The sequence below is a fragment of the Gossypium hirsutum genome, chromosome A01 (assembly GCF_007990345.1).
Source record: "Gossypium hirsutum isolate 1008001.06 chromosome A01, Gossypium_hirsutum_v2.1, whole genome shotgun sequence".
NCBI lineage: Eukaryota > Viridiplantae > Streptophyta > Magnoliopsida > Malvales > Malvaceae > Gossypium > Gossypium hirsutum.
The window spans coordinates 82,194,720-82,203,202 of NC_053424.1; positions in this window are offsets into that span (position 1 = coordinate 82,194,720).

Here is an 8,483-nt window from a genome sequence, read left to right on the forward strand (position 1 = left end):
AATGCTCATCCTTTGGTTCATCCTTGGCCAAAAATTTTAAGGAGGAAGGAAGAAGAAAGGTTGAAGAGGTTCGGCCATGCATGTAGCTAGGCTAAGGTATGTTTGATGATGTTCCATGAGATGCATGCATGTTTTAGTTGTTAGCTTGAGTTCTACCTAGCCCATGGTCTAAATCTTGCTATGTGATGGAAATGACACTCGGCCATGGATGCACCATTCTTGGTTGATGTTTGATGTTGTGGTGATGAGGCATGAGGATGAGTTAAGATTCGGCCTAGGTGGAGTTTGTGTTAATGCCATTGCATGCTAAATATGAAGCTTGTTAATGATGCATGTGATGGTGGCTTGATGATTCTTGAACCTCCTTTTTAGCATTTTTGAGTGAGCACATATGTGCATTGGTTGCTAAATGGAGAAGAATCGGCTAGCAAGTTGTGTGCTAAGGCCGAATATAACTTTTGCATGTTAATGAGCAATGCATGTGTTAAATTGATGGAAAGGGAGAGGATGCTTTACTAGTGTGTATATGTGTGTATTAGCCAAGTTTTGAACTTGAAACAAAAGGGTGTTTAGTCAATACAAGTGACCATACTTGTAGAATGTATTAAGTGTTGAAATCGGCCCCAAAATAGACATGCATATTCGGCCAAGGGGGAAAAATTAGCTAAAATGTTGAGTTTGATTCATGATTCCGTACATATGTGACTTTAATGTCTAATGTATAAATATGGGCTAAGTGCCTTGTGTTCCTCTTTTCGATGCTCAAATGATTAAATCAATTTATTTGTTTAATTAAGCTCAAGAGCAAAGGGGAACTAAATCCGATAAAGGGAAGGAAAAAGTGGTCGAATAGCTATCGGAATCGTTCGACAACACCCGAGGTAAGTTCTTGAGTAAAAGAGCTTAAATTATGATGTGATTAGATCATGTTTTGAGCAAATTAAAATCATGCTCTTTGTGTGGCTATTGAGCCGAATTTGCAAGAATGATAAATGTCTTGTGTTTGAGTTTTGCTAACGAAAATGAAATACGAATGGGCCATGATTTATTGTTAAATGTGCATGGTTATTTGAATGCTGTCCGGGCTAAGTCCCGAAGGCTTGTGCTAAGTGACAATATCCGGACTAAGATCCGAAGGCATTTGTGCGAGATACTAATTCCGGGCTAAGCCCGAAGGCATTTGTGCGAGTTACTAAATCCGGGTTAAGTCCCGAAGGCATTTGTGCGAGTTACTAAATCCGGGTTAAGTCCCGAAGGCATTTGTGCGAATTACTATAACCGGGCTATGTCCCGAAGGCATTTGAACGAGGAGCTATATCCGGTTAAATTCCGAAGGTACGTGATTTGGGAATGAATGAATTTGCTGTAAAATTCCAGTTAATACTCTCGAAACACCCCAACATTGAGGTATGTTTCGTATGTGCTTGAATTTAGTTGAGCCCTTACAAATAAGTGTTCGCTCAGTTGATAAACGAGCTACCGGCCTTTGGCTGAGTTGATCTTTTGTGTATGTACATAAGGGTTGATAATGTGAAGCAAGTACGATATCGTAAATTTGTGCATATGAAATTATCCGTTTAGCTATATGAATGCTATACTTTTGTTGTGCTGGAATTCCTTACTCAGAACTTACTAAGCATAAATTGCTTACTCCGTTTCATTGCTCCTCTGTTTTATAGATTTGGTTCTCCAGCTATCGGACTCGGGATCTTGAGGTCAAAGTCGCCCACACTATCAAAGCCCCCTTTTGGTACAATTTTGGTTGAACTTCGAAATGGCATGTATAGGACTACCCGTTTGTTGTGGGTCGTGGACCCTTTGGACTTGTATAAATTTTGGATAGCCATGCGAAAATGGCTTATATGTGTTTGAGTATAATGTTATAATCATTTGGTGTGGATATGCTTGACAAGGATTGGCCACGGGGATGGTTAATCATTTTCATAAATTGTGCTATTTATGCAAAAAGGGCTAGTTGAATCATGGAAACCATGAAATAGGTAAAGTCTACCTTAAAGGCAGATGCTGACAGCAGCAGTGATGTAGATTTGGAAAATCACTAAAAATAGTAGGAATGGAATTAAATAGTGAATAAATTATGTAAACAAACCTTGATGAATCTACTTTCATAGGAAAGTAACGAAACAATCATACGGACAGTATGTTAAGAGATATTCAGGTTCTCGTGAGACAGGGCCAGAACGGTTTCTGGATTCCCTGTTCCGACTTTGGAAATTCATTATAAATTAACCAGAGATAATTAGGAGTCATACCATATATGTATAGATTTCTCTCTGAGTCTAGTTTCTATAGAAACAAACGGCATCAGTATTGGATCCCTGTACAAGGAGATATCCAAGTCGTAATGTGCAAAGGTCAGGGTAGTCGATCCCCGTAACATGGGAGATTTTGACTAATAAACTGTACTAATTGGCCTGACCAAAAATTCTAGAAAAAAAATATGTAAATGGGAATATGAGTCTAGTTTCAGGGAAAAATCACAAAACTGATTTTCGAGTTGTGAAACTCAAGATATGATTTTTAAAGCAACTAGTACGCAGATTGGCAGTGTCTGGGAAATATTTTTTATAAGGGGTTTAAAGTCTGTTAACACCTCGTGTTCGACTCCGGTGTCGGTCTCGGGTTCGGGGTGTTACATATTCATCCAGCTTTTTATTCTCTATCCCCTAATTTTGGGAATGTTGTTTCATCAAAGTGACAATCAACAAATCGTGCAATAAATAAATGTCTAGTTAATAGTTCAATATACTTAATTATAGAAGAAGACATAACCAACATATATTCCTAGCCTCCTTTGAGGACCCATCTTTGTGTGTAGTGGAGTAATTGGAACGTATATCGCACATCCAAAAATTCTAAGATGGGAAATATTTAGCTCCTGATCAAAAGCCAATTGTAATAGGGAGTATTTATAATTTATTGGCTTTATGCGTACAACATGTAAATCAACATAATCTCATGTTGAAATAGGAAGCTATTGTTGGAAAAAACAAGTTTGGAAAATGCAGCGGAAAATAAATTTAGGAAAAAACCAGAGTTTTAAAATTTTTTTTCCAAAACAAGATCTTAGTTGTGATATCTAAAGTAATAAACACTTAATCAAAATTGTACCTTTTCGATTCGTTTAGGATGAGTGCTTTGACCGAGTAGTCTTTTCCGTTATCCTCAAGCTCACGTCTGCCAAGTATGGGTTCGATTCAAATAAAAAAATTCACAAAAATTACCAGAAGGGTAATTTTATAATTTCTCTAAATTTTGAGTTAAGAAGTAAATAAGAAAAATATCTCTAGAAATTTTTTGAAATAGTCTCTTCAGAGAATTTTCTCTCTACAACTTTCTCTTGAATTCAAGTGTGTGTGTAAAATAATGACCAATGCTCTATTTATATAAAGAGAGTTTAAAGAGTTCAACTATGATTAAACTTAATCACTTTAATATTAAATTAATATAATATTTATAAAGATAAATATTAGATTACATTTAATATTAAGATAATTACTTTAATATTCAATCAATAAATACTAGTAAGGTAAGTATTAAATTAAATTTAATATTAAACTATTAAAATAATATTATTTTTGGAATAGTTAATCTGAAATCAATTTCTCTGTTAGAGTCCCAGTAGGAATGTAACTCTTCCACTACTCAACTACTGAAGACCAATCGCCACCGGCCACCGAGATGCTACAGTTGCAGTCGTCGACATCGTCGTGTTCGGTGATGTACGTGTGACACCCTTACAGCACCCCAAGCTGGTTCGGTTCGAGTCAGTGATGACTCGACTGGTCTGGTTTAGCCATCGGTTGGACCATCAGCTTGGTTTCACACGCCAAGCCCGGGTCAACCTTTTTTGGGACTTGGTCTCAGTTTTTGGACTCCCGGATCCAATTTACGATATTAGGTCCAATTTTCAAGTTCAATTACCATTGGACCAATTGTCTGACTTGAAATTTAATTTCCAAAAATATCATATTAATTTTAATTAATTTGATTAATTTAATATTACTTGATCAAAATTAAATTTTCCAAAAATTACTTAGTTTTTCCAAATTATTTTTTTAAGAAAATTCTTTAATCAAATTCTCTAGTTGAACAATTCTCACGACCATTTAATTTGATTCCATATCAAATAAATAGACTTAATTAAATTATTTCCAAAGTCATAGAGTTTTCTTCTAATTCAAATGGATTCCGATCGAGTTTTTGTTGAGCTAGCGAAGGGACCAACCAGACATATACAATTTAGGCTCTAGAAATTGCAATTATATCCAGATGCCTTGTTTCGATAATTCAGAATTACTTAATCTTGGAGTCAGTCCACAAGAAGTACCATGATTGAAAAATCCTTATTGTATACTCTTTACGAAAGCAATTCATCCAATTGCTTTGTCTAATGACCTCGTCATTTGTGTGTTATCCTCATATGATAAATTTGATACCTTTGAGTTATATCCGTTCACTCAATACAATCCTATTTTATCTCCTTGTCACCATTGCGTTTTATTAATGATTAATATGATCACTGTCAACAAATGACTGTGATAAATTGCTCGTTTGAGAATAATAAACTTGTGGCTACGTTCCATATTTATCAATTCACACAATGCCAATAAGAGGATATCATTAACTTTTTAATTGAGCTATGAATTCCACTTTTGCTAGTAATGCCATGCCATACACAAGTCATATACCCAATATACCCAGCTATGGGCTCGATCATCTTTAGAGTATAAGCCTTCACTTATAACAAAGCACATGAGTTGCATATGCATGGTCAGTAACTAACTCAGGATTTAGGTAAATCACACTATGAACGTCACAAGAATTAATTCACAAACAGATTCAGAATTAATTCATCTTGGGACCAGTCCAATGTATCATTCTACCAATGAATACATCTATGTCTCTATCCATGGAGTCAATTACTTCGATAGCCAAGACTAGGCATCTCCCCAATTGGAATTGTAGGCGACATAATAACCTTGAAATTGTAAATGACATAATAATCTTTCTCAATATTTGAATCAAATGCTCTTTTTGATTCTTTTATGGGATTACAAGCTTAGTTAGATTATCTACTGAAGCAATGTGTCTTTCTCACAATGTAAATGTTTTTACAATGCCACTTATCTTCAGTTTGAAGTTAGACAATAAATGAGCTAATATTTGCTTGTTACAATTTTGCTATGCATGCAAAATATAAAAGATAGAAATAAAAAAAGATATAATAGTGAAATGTGGAATTAACTTTATTTATTTATTCATCGTTCAAATAAATAGAAAACAGTTAAATGTTTACTAAAATATGGACACGTTTCCTAACAATCTCCCACTTGCCCTAGTGAAGTAAATGTGTCATGTTTCACATTCCTATAACCTCGATGTGTTTCATAAAAATCCTAGTTACAAGAGTCGTAGTAAACAAATCCGCAAGGTTATTTTCAGAAGCTACTTTCAGCACATCTACAATTCCTTCGGCTACTGCCTCTTGTATCAAGTGATACTTTCGATCAATGTGTTTCGTCCTTTTGTAACTTCTCATTTCCTTAATATTAGCTATTGCAGCGCTGTTATCACAATATAGTGTTATACCTTTTTTCGTACCATGAATGACTTCAAGAATGGTTAAAAAATTTTGAAGCCATATTTTTTCTTTCATTGCCTCAGAAGTAGCCACATACTTGGCCTCTATAGTAAAGTCAGTAGTGCAAGTTTGTTTTACACTTCTCAATACAATGGCTCCAAGCCTTATAATGAATACATTTCCTGATGTTGATTTCTTTGAATCTTTACAGGTTTGAAAGTCTGAATCTATGTATGTAACGCCCCGAACCCGAGACCGTCACCGGAGTCGAATACGAGGTGTTGACAGACTTTTTTAAAAAAAAATTTCCAGACACTGCCCAGTCTGAGTACTAGTCGCTTCAAAAATCATATCTTGAGTTTCACAACTCGAAAATCAGTTTTGTGATTTTTCCCTGAAACTAGACTCATGTCCCCACCTATATATTTTTTTCTAGAATTTTTGGTCGGGCCAATTAGTACAGTTTATTAGTCAAAGTCTCTCATGTTACAGGGGTCGACTACACTGACCTTTTCCCATTACGACTGGGATATCTCTCTGCACAGGGCTTCAATACTAATGCCGTTTGCTTCTATGGAAACTAGACTCAGAGAGGAATCCATACATATATGGTATGACCCCTAATTATCTCTGGTCAATTTATAGTGAATTTCCAAAGGCGGAACAGTGAATCCAGAAACTGTTCTGGCCCTGTTCCACAAGAACCCGAATATCTCTTTCTGTACTGTTCCTATAATTGTTTCGTTACTTCCATATGAAAGTAGATTCATCAAGGTTCGATTACATAATTTATTCACTATTTAATTCCACTCCTACGAATTTATGTGATTTTTCAATTCTACACCACTGTTGCTGTCAAAAATCTGTTTTCAAGATAAACTTCACCTATTTTGTGGTTACCATGGACCAACTAGGGTTTTGCCATACATAGGTCCACATGTGATCATATTTAGCCATTCCAATGGCTGATCATTAGCCCAACACTTCCATTTCAATCCATAGTCACATCGTGAAACCATATATATACTTACATAAACACAAATGGTCTAATGCCATACTCCACATCTACAAGCCATTTTCGCATGGCTTTACACACATACATCACAAAAGAACTTAAACAACAGGGGGTAATCCTATACATGCCATATCCAGAGTTCAACTAAAGAGTACCAAAAGAGCTTGATAGTGTAGATGACTTCGACTTCGCTGATCCCGAATCCGATAGCTAACGAACAAAATCTATAAAACAGAGAGCCAAAGCAACCGGGTAAGCATTTTAAGCTTAGTAAGTCTCAAGTAATGAAATCGGCTTTGACTACAGTATTACATTCACATAGCTAACTAAGTCATTTTATTTACACACATTCTCATAATCCTACTTACTTCACACTTCATCAACATATATACACAAGGTATCAACCTTTCTAAAAGCCGAAAATTCGTTAGCCGATCGCACGAATACTATTTAAAACGAATCGACTTTTCCAATGCACATGCAACATACCTTATCGTTCGGGTTGGTCGAGCATATTTATTGAATTAGTTACAGCACAAAACGCTCACATTCAAACCCAAGTTTCTTCGGTATTTAACCGAATACATCCGCAAACACATGTGCCTTCGGGTCTTAACCCGGACATATCAACTTGCATAATTGCCTTCGGGTCTTAGCCCGGATATATCATCTCGCATAATTGCCTTCGGGTCATAGCCCGGACATATTAACTCGCATAATTGCCTTCGGGTCTTAGCCCGGATATATCAACTCGCATAATTGCCTTCGGGTCTTAGCCCGGATATATTAACTCGCATAATTGCCTTCGGGTCTTAGCCCGGATATATTAACTCGCATAATTGCCTTCGGGTCTTAGCCCGGATATATTCCAATGCTCATGCACACATATATCAATAATCATAACACATCCATATCATTTCTTCGTTACTAAGGCTCAAACACAAAACATTTATTAAACCTTTCAAATTTCGGCTCAGTAGCCGCACACAAAGAGCATAATTTCAATTGGCTTTATAACATAGTCTCTAAGCACATTCGACTATCCGTCATAGTATGACTATTCATTTCAATATAATTCAAGTAGGGTCATTACTCGAAGACTTACCTCAAATGTCGTCGGACGACTTCAACGGCTATTCAATTACTTTTTCCTTCCCTTTATCGGATCTAGTTCCCCTTTGCTCTTGAGCTTAAGTTCAACAAAATTTAAAATAGTCATTAATCGACTATTCAAGTATTACTTTCAGAATAATATATATATATTGATCCGACTTTCACACACATAGATTATAGTAAGCTTTATAATAATCAATAAATAATTCATCGGCAAACTTTCATTAATGTTTACAACAAAATCACATATTCACTACGAGCTGTTTTCCTGAGCAGTAGTTACTAAATTACTTATAACTGGAGCTACTAAACTCCAAATCACTTGCCGTTAATTTTACCTGAATATAGACTCGTATATCTTCCATCCATAAAATTTTCAAAATTTTAGGCTTGGCCAATCAATACCAGATTTTTCTTAAAGTTTCCCCTATTTCACTGTTTGACTATTCTGACCACTCTTCACTACGAATCCAATTTCTCACTTTACAGAATTCCAAATGTATTGTATTTAATCTCATTTGAAACTAGACTCATTAAGGAGTCTAAGCATATAAATTTTATCTCATAATCATTTTTGTACAATTTATAATGATTTTCTAAAAACAGAACAGGGAATCCAGTAGTCATTTTGACTCAGCCCCACAATACTTCAAATATCTCAAGATCGGTAACTCTTTGTTTTTATAGTTTCTTTTTAAGAAAATAGACTCTTCAAGCTTTAATGACATAATTCACTCAGCTTCTAACTCA